The sequence below is a fragment of the Vicugna pacos genome, chromosome 17 (genome assembly GCF_048564905.1).
Source record: "Vicugna pacos chromosome 17, VicPac4, whole genome shotgun sequence".
Taxonomy (NCBI): Eukaryota; Metazoa; Chordata; class Mammalia; order Artiodactyla; family Camelidae; genus Vicugna; species Vicugna pacos.
The window spans coordinates 20770908-20783095 of record NC_133003.1 but is presented as its reverse complement, the minus strand read 5'-3'; positions in this window follow the sequence as shown (position 1 = coordinate 20783095).

The following is a 12188-nucleotide window of genomic DNA, read 5'->3' as shown; positions in this document are numbered from 1 at the left end:
ATTATTGGTCAAACCATTCTTCCTTGAGAATTTAATGGTTCTTTGTTTTTTTGTTCTTTATTTCCTGTATTTTTATTGAAGTATAGTTGATTTACAATGTTGTATTAGTTTCAAGTGTTCAGCAAAGTGATTCAGTTATACATGTATATATTCTTTTTCAGATTCTTTTCCATTACAGGTTATTATAAGATATGACTATAGTTCCCTGTGCTATAGGGTAAGTCTTTGTTGTTTTTAATAGTTCTTTGTTGCCTATAAAGTGAAACTAGAACTCTAGCCCATGTGCTAAGATAAAACCCCAACTATGTTCAACACTATAGTCCAGTTACAGGGTAGGACTCTGTTTCTAGAATGCACCCTGCCCTCTGAACCTTGCCAGCTTCCTTGCTGGAAACCTGCCATGCAGAAAGTTTACTTTTACTGTAAAAAAAGAAATAAAAACCTTATGGGCGCCCACAAAGTTGAGGGCTGGTTAACTGAGAACTTTGGGGAAGACTTAACTCATTAAAAATTGGGACAGTGGTGTGAAAGGCATGATCCCTTGGTTCAGATAAGAATTTTTAAAGTATGCAAGGATGTATAAAAAGATAATTCAGCATTCATACTCCACCCAGCTTAAGAGTAAACAGCGTGGCTGAAGCTATGCTGTTTCCCAAGCAAGAAGATACAGAACTGCTTCTCATATTTTAAAACTTAAACATCAGTGTCTCCATTTTGTGCACATTTATCTGCCACCCTGGTTCTCACACTTAACCACATCACAGCACTTGGCTTCAGGAAGGTCCAAACATGAGTCAATAGTGACTCACTGGGCCACCTTCTCCAGGGAGAAACCTGCAAGTAAGCCACATCTTCCTCTCTGGGGCCTTTTCTCATGGATAACCAAGGACATTTGAAGTAGATGTTTCCCTGTGGCCACCCCTGTCATTCTGTGGCTCAAGTATTCGGATGGCCCCAGTACTCACTTTAGATCTACTTGGAAGAAGGGCCTCTGTGGAAGAAGAGCTGTTTTGTTTTGTTTTGTTTTTAACATGTTCATTCAACAAACATTCAAATGTGCCAGGCACTGGGAATAAGGAGGCGTCTAAGATGCCAGCTTTCCCTCAAGGAGCTCACCAACTAGCGGGAGAAACAGTGAAAGATCAGGAGCCCTTGGTAGTAGCACTTTGGTGTAACAAGCTAGGATAAAGACAGACAGGTCCAGAGGAAATGCACTCAAAAGGAGTGGCAAGAAGCTGACCACAGAGGACGTGACCTTTAAGCGTAATCTTGAGTAAGAGAGGGTATTCCAGGAAGGAGGAATAAACGGTACAAAGGTGAAATAGCACACTTTCATGAACTACGTGAGGTAGGAATGAAGCTCCGGGGTCGGGGTGGTAGAGAAGGACACTCCAAAAACCTTGAATGTGGAACTGAGTGGTGTGGTTCAGGGGTCTCTGAGAGCAGGGCTTCTCAAAATTTACAGAAGAAACGCTTGGAGAACATGTTAAATTGCAGGTGCTGATTCAGTAAGGGTGGGGCCTGAAGTTCCCTACTAACAAGTTCCTGGTGCTGCAGGTCCTTGGACCACAGGGTGGAGGCGGGCTGGCTGGTGAGGAATGATGGCAGAGGAGAGGAGTAGTGGGCAGGAGGACCTGGTGAGGGCTGGGGAGAGGGAAGGAGGCGGTGGGGCGGGGGGTGGAGAAGGGACCCAGGATAATGTCCTGCCTCCGAACCTGAGGAACTGGGTAGACCAGTGGCACTTGGCGCAAAAAATACAGGAGGAAAGGAAGTATTTGCGTTGAGGAACTTCATAAAATCACTGGCCTGTGTTCTTCATAAATGTCAGTGCAATACACCACAGGGAGGCTAAAGAACTGTTCAGATTAAGGAGACTCAAGAGGGACATGACAAGAAAATGAAATACACCATCCTGGATGGGATCTGGGGCCAAACAAAAAGACAAAAAGTGCTATGTGGGATATTTTGGGGACAACTGACAGAATTGAAATACGGACTACTGATTAGGTTAAACTATTGCCTCTGTGTTAAATTTCCTGAGTTTGATAATTATATAAGGATATCTTTATGCTCAAGAAATAACGTACTGAAGTTAAAGTTAAGTTGGTTTAATAAAAGAAACTGTGTGTGTAATAGAGTCAAAGAATAGAAAAGAACAAATGGGGCAAATGTTGCAAATAAATGACTTGGTAAAGGGTATAAGGGAGTTCTTTGTACTATTCTTGCAACTTTTCTGTAATTATATTATTTGGGAAAAAAAAAAGAGGCGGGGACAGCAGTGCTGAGCTGTGTGGACAGGGAGGGTTTGGAGAGTGGGCAGTCCAGATGCCTAGGTGGTCAGGGGATGAATGTGAGGGGGTTGCTTCGGAGAATAATATCCAGGCTGGTGACACCAGTTTGTCCCAAGCTTGCAAGTGGCAGCTGAAGGGACTGGTGTAGAAGAGAGGTCTCGTTGGGGGCAGACCAGATGGGAGCAGAGCCAGAGGCAGAAGGAGGTCAGCTCCCAGGGCAGGGAGGTGGGGAGGGAGAGGGTGTGGGGCCACAGGCCAAGTGCCCCAGGGAGGACTAGAGAGATAAGGTAAACTACCTGTGGCTGGAAGGTCACTGAGACCTTGGTGAGCAAAGGCTGCCCACACGGGGCGGAGTCGGAGGCAGGCACAGCGGCAGGGGCGGGCGGGGCGGGCGGGGCGGGCGAGCTCAGCCTCTACGGCTGCAGGGGTGGGAATGGGATTACCTTAATGATTCTAAGATCTTAAGTCTTTGGCCTTTCTGATTTCCTGGAAGTCGTATAAAGCCCAATCTAGGGCTCCCTGCCTGCACACTCGCAGTTCAGGGAGCTCAGGCCTTCCGGGATGCAGCCCCTTCCAGGGATGGACAGAGCCGGACAGCTCTTCTTTGAGCAGTCAAATAGCCCAGCAAGGCGCCTCCACCCACAGTTCCTTTGTTCTCTTTAGCTCTGCTGCGCTTGCAGGCGCAACCGCTGCTAGAACTAGGGTAGGCCACCAGGTGGCGCCGGTCCCCCAGGATTAGCTTCCTCAGGCATCTGCCTTCCAGCCTCTCTTCCCAAGAATCAGTAATTAAGAGGAGTTGGGAGGCTGCAGGAGGCCCCCACTGCGCCCTGGCTTCCTGCCACATTTAAGGACATCCTTCCTGTCCTGAGTGCTGGCAAAGTTGTGGCTGTTCCTTCTTCAGGCTTCAGTTCCCAATAGCTTAGTCCAAGCAAGTGCTTCATGTACCACAAAGCACGGGCACCAAAAGGGGAAATAAAAAGAGGAGAATGTGGGTGGATTGTCAGTATATATTTTTAACAAATATGTCAAAGGAGTTATCATGGAAAAATATCAGATCTTTTGTTGGCTTTCTTTATACTTCATTCAGAGTTTATTTTGGACGACACGGGGTGGAATCCATCTCAGTCTTTTCAGTGTCTAATGTCTTCCCCCTTTGATGGTCTGGACGTTTTGCTAGACTCTAATCAAGAAATAAGAAGGCCTAAAAAGATTAAAAAAAAAAAAGAAGAAAGAAGAAGGCCTATGTTCCATTTTCTGGCTCTGCCCCTAACTAGCTGTCTGACTCTGAGCAAAACACTTACCTTCTCTGGACTTCAGAGGTCTCATCAATAAAGAATGGGCTCGGGCAACACACCCATCCTTCTCTCCCAGGGCTCCTCTCCCATTCCTGCATTTGTATTCTCACCTTTGCTGACACCTCCAGGGAATGCCTTTCTCCAGAAAACTCATTTATTCCTGTAAAAATGAATAATATAATTATTGAAATCCAAAACTCAGTTAATGGGTTAAACTATAGATTAGACCCAACTGAAGACAAAATGCACTGAAGAAATATAATAAGAAATTACTTAGAATGCAACAGTGACAGATACTAACCATACTTCTACTTAAAAAGAGAATATGAAAGAGGTGGAAAAAGAGAAACAGAATGTAATGAGAAGATCTCCCTCCATCAAATTTGAGTCCCAGAAGGAAGGAATAGAGAAAATGGAGGAAAAGCAATTTTTAAAGAAAGTGCCTGATGAAAACTTGAATCCACAAACTTGATGAAAATCCATGAATCATAAGCAGAGTAAATAAAAAGATGTCCATAGCTGGGCACATAATATAGACAGAATACCAATGACAGAGGATCTTAAGCACACGCTGCATTGAAGGCCAGAGCACTTGACGTGGGCAGCTGCTAAGCAGCAATAATGGGAGACTTAAGACTCTGGGAGGCTATCCACGAAGTGCAGAAAGTCTCTCTCAATTTAGAATGGTGTCATGCAAACCACTTTGCAAAGAATGAGAGTAAAACAGAGAATCACAGATAAACAAAAACAGCAAGTTCCGCACCAGGAGAACTGAACTGGATGAACTTCTAAAGGATATACTTCAAAAGCATGGGGAAAAAAAACCCCAGAGGGGAAGTCAGTAATGCCCTAGGGGATGGGAAACAAGCACAGTGGTAAACAGACAGATGTCAGTGTGGGAACAGGGTAGATGGGCCTCCCCTGCTCAGATGTCCCCTCTATCCCCTGTGCTCCGGGAGACAGGGACCATGAATGAATAACAGACAGACTAACTCGGGGGTGCCCCACAGCATCACATGCTTCCCTTCCCTTCAAAATCTGCCCCAGAATCTGCACCACCCTCTTCGTCGGAGGTTATTACTAGGGTTATTTCCAGAGAGAGGACTGGCCAGGTTAAGGAAGGTAGCGCTGACATCTTTCTTTCAAGACATTTTCTAAGTGGTACTGTTATACATTATTGTGATCTTTAGTATTTTTCAAATACAAACAAGCAAAAAGGAAAGAAGTGATTTTATTTTGAAACCAAAGACAGTGAATCTGGGAATCTAACAGTCATTCAGTGCTTATATTTGTAACAAACACTCATGGCTTTGGGTGGCTGACAAGCAAAGGCTTCGAGCTGGCTATGAAAGAAAAACCATCCTCCTCAGCCTAGTTTTGGGTTTAGTGGTTTTTTCCTCTGAATTAAAAGACATCTTTTTCAAAATTTCAAAATTCATTCATGTTGACCATAAAAAATTTTAAAAGCATGGAAATATTGCAAGGCTCACTGTTCTTCGACCCTTCTTCCTAATCCCACATCCCTTTGCAGAGATAGCCCCTGTTAACTTTGTCATGTCCCCTTCTGGACACTTTTCTATGTATTTATAAATATGTATAATATACAGTATGAATATTTTGGATGTGTCATTTCTGTTTAAATATATATACACACATATATCTTTGTATAAATACGTGTTTGCATAGCTGTATGTGTTTACATAAATATTACATATGTGAATATATACACATTATGTAGATATATGAATATATACCTATATATAAATATAAAGGTATATATAAATATAAAGGTATATTTATATACCTTAAAGTATTTGTTTTAATCTGGCAATTTCCCTTCTAGGAATTTATCCTATGTGGATACTTACATGGGCTCTATGTACAAGAATGTTCACTGAGTGTTATTCATAAACAGAGAAAACAAGACATACATATTACACACTATGTATGTATATGTGTATATACATAACCGAAAGAGGGAAGAAAAGGCTATGTTTCACGTCAGTGAGAACGTGCATTTGTGCTGAAGCACACATGCCCCGAGTCTTGCAGGTCAGAGCGCCCCGACGTGCTGTACTGGTCTCAGCGGCCTAGGCTGCGTGCACAGTCGTTACTTCACTGCTCCCCTAGGGCTGGACGTCTCGGTCGTTTCTTTCTTTCTTTTTTTTTTTTTCTTTTTATATTAATAAGTAATGCTTCAGTGAACATTCTTGTGCACATATTAAGTGCAAGTACTTATGAAGGGTAAGTTCCTAGAAGTGAAATTGCATCTTTAATTAATCCAACTACATTTTAATCAGTGTGGTCCTATTGCCCTTCGATCCAGCCACGTCCACGTCTGCTTCCAGCCACAGGGGAGGTATGTGTTGAAGGCCCACTCGGTTTGCAGGCTGCCATCACCCTTCCCCTTAGTGGAATCCTCTCGCCCACAAAAGTGGACTATTTGTCGTTTTCCAAACACCCTGGCCCCCTCAGAGCACCACCCCCACAGAAAGCTTCTTTCCTGCGCCAATTTTGGGAAACCCTGTGTTAAACAATTTCCACCTGCTTCCCTTTTTGCAGGGCTTCTCCAAATCCTTGACCTGCCGGCACACATTTCAAGAGCATTTTCCAAACCTCTTTGCCTACAGAGCCTTTTTTTCCATGGAGATGGGTTCCGGAGAACTGACTCTGGGGACACAGGTTTCTCTTCTCTGCGGCCATTCTCGCTGGATTCTCATGCAGTGGGGTTACCCCCGTTTCAGGGATGAGAACGTTCACTCGTGCTCCTTGAGGCAGATGAGTCACTTCTGGTTACTCGGTCACCAAACAGCAGAGGTGAGAGAAGACATTTGCTCTTAAGATTCCAAGATTCTTTCCTGACTTTCTCCTCCCACATTCTAGCCACCTTTCTAAGACCTTCAGTTCTGGATTTGGGCTTCAGATTCTTGAGCCCAGAAGCCACCTCGGGGGGACTGCCACATTGCTCAATTCCTGAGAGACTTAATTTGTTAATTTATGCTAGGCAGCCCCGCTTTCCCCCTCTTCCCTGGGCTTGTGGTGGGTCTTGAACAAATGGTTCAGAACAGGGGAGAAGTTGGGACCGCATGGTTTAAGTTTGAAGATGGAGGTAAATTGTTCCTGCACCTGGGTGGAGGACACCTCCTGTCTACTCCTGGTCCAAGGATGCCGGATCTCCCTTTATCCAGCCAGACACACACAGGTGTTTTGTTGTCCTGAGTCCCAGTTCTGGATGAGTTAATGCTGTGATTCAGGCATAGTCCAGTCTCAGCAATTCTGAGTCTGGGAGACACCCTGTCTCTCCCCTGCTCCCTGCCCTCACGCCTACCCTGCACCTTGAGGGCAAGGGCAGCTGGGCCGGTGGAAGCTATGGCTCCTCATCTGCCTGGCATTTGCCGGCACCCAAACAACTGGGCGGCAGGAGGAGAAACGACAAGACTTGGCAGCTGCCAAGCTACCCAGCTGGGTAGGGAAGGAGGCCCAGTGGGGCCGAAACAGGGCGCGGCGACAGGTCTGGGAGCTCCAAGGCCTGCCCAGACATCTGGCTGGCTCCGGAGGCCAGGTGTGCTGACAAGTGTGGGCTGACCCAAAGCCCAGGCCACTGGGCACCCAGTGAGTCAGGTGAGGAAATGGGTGGATGGAAACCTCACATTCCTCACCTGCAAAATGCGGATAATTGCAGGGTGCTTTGACAATTAAATGACAATACGTAGGACTTAGAACAGTTCCAGAAAGTGCTCCAAAATGCCAGGTCTGACTGTTTGAGTCCATCAGACAGGGGACAGCAGGCTCAGTATCTGGTTCATCTCTTATCCTCCATGTAACTCAGAAACAACAGACAAAATCACGAGAGCAGCAAAAAATCACCTCACGCTGAGTCCTCAGAAAACCCCATGATTGAACCCACTTTGTAGTTGGGTAAACAGGCCTGGAGGGGCTGTGAGTCAGCACCAAGGACAGCTGAGGCTGACACAAAGCGAGGAGGCATGGGGACCGCCCAGCAGAGGACCCAATCCATCCTGGCTCAGGCAGAGCTGGTTCCTTCCGTCCCTCCACCCTCTCCCGACACCCACCACCTCGGGGAAGGCTGCTCAGGCAGGTATGAGAAGATGGGGAAACAGGGCCTTGAGAAATGGGGTGCTGACATCGTTCCAGGTGGCCTCCACCAGCCCCACAGTCCTCACTCTGGAGCCCACCTCCCACTGCCCCCTGTGCTTTTCTCACCCTCCCTAGTGGGGGCACCCAGGCCTCTCACTCCGGAGGTCTTTCCTGCACCCTGACTCTGCTGCCTGGGGGGCTGGGGAAGTACTGTTGCCCTGGGCAGCACCCTGGAAGTGGACAGAGCCCCTTCCTCTTCCACATGATTTTGGTGAACCGAGGAGACTGGGAGTTACTTCCTGAGGTGTCGGCCACAGCCAGGAGACAACCAAAAGAATCATTCACAGAAAGCTCCATCCAACAGCTCTTACTGAGCATCTGCCATACATCAGGCACGTGGGCCCTGCCACTGAGAAGCCTGGGTCTGGGGGCTCCCTGACACGCGGCTCATTCAATATGTTAGGTGTGGTGACCTTGGGTGGTGCTATGGTGACCCAGGTTTCAGATCTTAAGACCAGAAGAGCAAACTTTGATAAGCTCCACCTTGCTTCCTTCCACGGAAGGGGGTCCTCACCCTCAAGGAGTGGGTATGGCTCTGCTGGGGTCCCTTCTGTCCTGCTCCCTCCTCTCTGGGGGCTCATACCGTAGAAAACCATAGCTCTGTGTCATGTCCCCACCGTAAGACGTGCACGTTGCACAATGTGGGAAAAAATGCTTGTAAAGCCACTGGGCACAGAGTTGGCACTCCTACACAGCCTTATTTCTCAGCACAATCATTCACTTTCCTGTCAAATGCAAAATGGCTCAACCTCCCAGCACTTTGGTTTCTGTCTGAAGGTCACAGCAAGTTCTCATGTTCTGGTTTGCCCTGCCGGCCTTTCCGGCCTGCTTCCTGCAGCCACACTTCTCAGCCATCCTCAGCGATTTGCCTATTCACAGCTCTGTGACCCTGAACATGCTGTTCACTCGTATGACACACTTTTCCTTCCTCTCCTTGCACAGCGCTCTCAGCCTGCCCTCTTCTTCCACTCTCCCAGGGGCTTGTCCATGTGATTATTTCTCTTGTTCTCGTCATGTTTCTCTGGCTCTTCCTATTCTTGAGAGTTTGCCTTGGAGAAACTGGACTGGGTAGAGGAGTGAAGTACTCTTTAGGGTGTTGGAGCCTGGGGAACGGGGTCATCCCTGGAAGCCACAGCTCAGCTGGGTACTGTTTGTTGGAATGCTCAGTGTTGGGCTCGAAGACTCCTCCCAAAGCTGGTGACCAGGCAGGAGCCACCTAGAGCTTCTCAGTATTGAGGCTCCCACCACACCTGGGGGTGGCCAGCTTCCAGTGAATCCTGCCCTTGCAGCTGGGTGGGGCGAGGCCAGGAGGCCATGTGTCTCCGTGCTTGTGCAGGGGGAGGCCCTCTGGCCAGGACCAGCTCAAAGGCCTCCTTGGCCAGGAAACCATCCCAATACCTTTGGCCATCAGAAGTCTTGGATCCTGGCTCTGAGCTCCCTGAGGGGCATTGAGGCTCTGCTGGATGGATTCCTTACTTTTTAATTAGGGCTAAATGTATATAGGTCTCCCCATCCACCTAGATTCAGATTCAGGCTGGGACATAGCACATGGGGCGTTCTCTTTGCTTCCCAGAATCTTTACACCCCCTTCTGTGCTGGGGACACCCCCACTCTCGAGTCCCACTCCTCTAGGAAGAAGCCAGACCTCAGTATTCTCAACTTCTTTACAGCTGGGGCACTGTCCGGGCCCTGGGCCCTGCCCCACAGTTGGCAGCTGAGAACCCAGCTGGATACCAGCATCATCCAGATGCTGTACTATGTTCTGGGCAGGCGGCTAGAGTTACCAGTCCTGATTCACCTCCGTCCTGTAACAGGGCCCTGGGGAGAAGACTACAATGGGGGGAGGTGTCCCTTGTTCTGGGAGCATCAACGATGGAGACTTGCAGGGAGGGGCCCCATATTACTCATTTATTAATGACCCTGTCGTTCTGGTAGTGAGGTGTCCTGTAAAGTAAACTGGATCGAATGTCTGAAAACATCATTTGGAGACTGTGGTGCCACTTTTTAGTTGGTTCGTTGGGCAAATCACCACATCCTCAGAGCCTCTGTTCTCTTATCCTCACTATGTAGGAAGGTAAAACAAGGCAGTCCACGTAAAAGGGCTTTGAAAATGGCCAAGTGCTGCCTTTTTTTTCCCCCTAGCGCATTTTATAGGTCTGGCACACTGTTGGCATTTGAAGGTTTCAGCTGAATGGATGAACAGACAAATGAATGAACAAACCAATGGATGACTGAATGGAGAGCAGGCACTCAGGAAATGTTTTATTAAAAATAAAATATAAACAAGAAAATTGCCACTTTGGGCACACTTACTATCAGCTAATGAGCTGAGAACTTCACATATGTTCTCTCAATTTTCACAGTAATCTTCTGAGATGACTACTCTTATTTTATAGATGAGGCAACTGAGGCTCAGAGATGTTAAGTAATTTGCCTAAGGTCACACAGCTGTTAGGTGGCAGGGCTCAGAGTCACTCTCTATACCTTCGTTCTCGACCATTTGTTATAATTCTTTTTGCAGTATAAGCACAGGCATTTCCCTATAGTGTGGGCCTACGTCACCCAGTCTCTCATTACTCCATAAAAACACGACAGTATTCCGCCACTTTTATGCACCTCTTTAACTCCTGGCAGGGCCACCGTTTGACTTGGCAAATCTAGAGAGCAAGTCAAGGATGGCAGTTCCTGAGAGGCTGTTTCCCTGAAAGGGTCCTTGTTTCCACCCTCACTGGTACCAAGAGTGTAGTCTTTCTGCTCTCTGAATCCCTTTGACCTGGGGCTTGCATTTTCCCCATGAGTTTCCAGGTTAGGTGCACCCACCCAGTCTCTTCCTGTTATCTGTACCTGGAGGCTGGTGGGATGGAAAACATCACCCTTGTGCTAGGAAAAGAGCCTGAGGTCACTGCTGCCACAAGTCCACACAGGAATGCGAACTCAGCTGTCTGAACAGGGAAGCCAGAACCTCCTCTACCAAATGGCATGCCTTCAGATTTGAGCCCAGAAACTGCCTGGAGAAGGGAGAGGATCACTGGAACTGGAGAGGGGAACTGGCTCAGGGCAAAGGATCTTAGGCAGTCAGCCTTTGCTCTATGCATCCCTTTGGGGCCCTGGCAAGGGACAGTGTATGTGTTCCGATAACAGCTTTGGTGCTCCCCTCATGTGGCAGATGGAAGGGCTCGGAAATGGAGCAAGAAAAAAACTTTCCCTTACAGCAGCTGGGATGCTCCCAAGATGGAAGGAACAGCCTAAGTGTTTCAGACATGAAGTCAGCCAAGCCAGGGAGCCGAATAGCAGCAAGAATCAGGAAGCTTTGTGGGTAGACGACCAGTGTTTGGGTCCTCAGTTTGTTCTGACTGCTGTGCTCATAAAGCAGATGCTAATTTGGACCAGACAGAACTTCATCCATTGGGGCATCCAGGCCTAGTGATGCTCAGGAGGGATGAGAAGCCCCAGGACTTTCAAGAGATCTGGGTCAATCCTGTTTTCATTCTCTTCCCTGCTGGCTGCTTTGAGCAGTTTAATTTAACTGAAAGGCAAAATCCTTTAATCGCCAGCTCTAAATCGAGGCATAACATTTGGGGTAATGAGGAGGAGGGCGAAGACAAGAGGGTAAGGTGAAGCTGCAGGGTGGCAGGACTTGGGGAGGGGTCCGAGTTTGATTTCTACTGCTTGGCTACTGGCAGAAGAGCCTGGGTCTCCTATTAACTCTTAGTCTTTAGAAGCATTGGCTGCAGATGCCCTGAGGAGTGGGGAGGAGAGATTTGGTAAAATTATGGTTTACCTTTAAAAGCAGCATTCGAAAACACCTGTCCACCCAGGGGCTCATACGTGAATGTTCATAAAATCATTACTCATCATACCAAAAACTGGAAACAACTCAGGTGTCCATTAGTGGTGAGTGGATAAACCATTGGATACTCCCACACAATGGAAGGGTACCTGGCAGTAAAGAGGGGTGAACTCTTGACACATGCTGCAATGTGGATGGACCTCAAAGATGTTATACTGACCAAAGAAGCCAGACACAAAAGACCACAAATTGTATGAGTCCATGTATATGACATTTCTAGAAAAGGCAAAAGTTAGAGGCAGAAAACAGACCAATGGCACTTGGAGTGGACGTGGATTGCCCACAGATGGCTCAAGGGAAACTTTTGGGGTGGTGGGAATGTTCTAAACCTGGATTGTGGAGAGACGGTTGCACAATACTGTAAATTTACTAAAATTCATCAAACTGTCCACTTTAAATGGGGGATTTTTTTTATATGTCAATTATACGTAATAAATACTTGTTGAAGTCCTTCACTTTTGACAAGTCCATCCAGGAGCTGCCCTGTGTACCAGGCTGGGAGTAGAGACCCTCCACCTCCTCGTCACAAGGGAGATGAGGGCTGTGCACAATGGTTCTCAAAGTGTGGCCTCTGGGTCACCCGAGCAGCAGCCC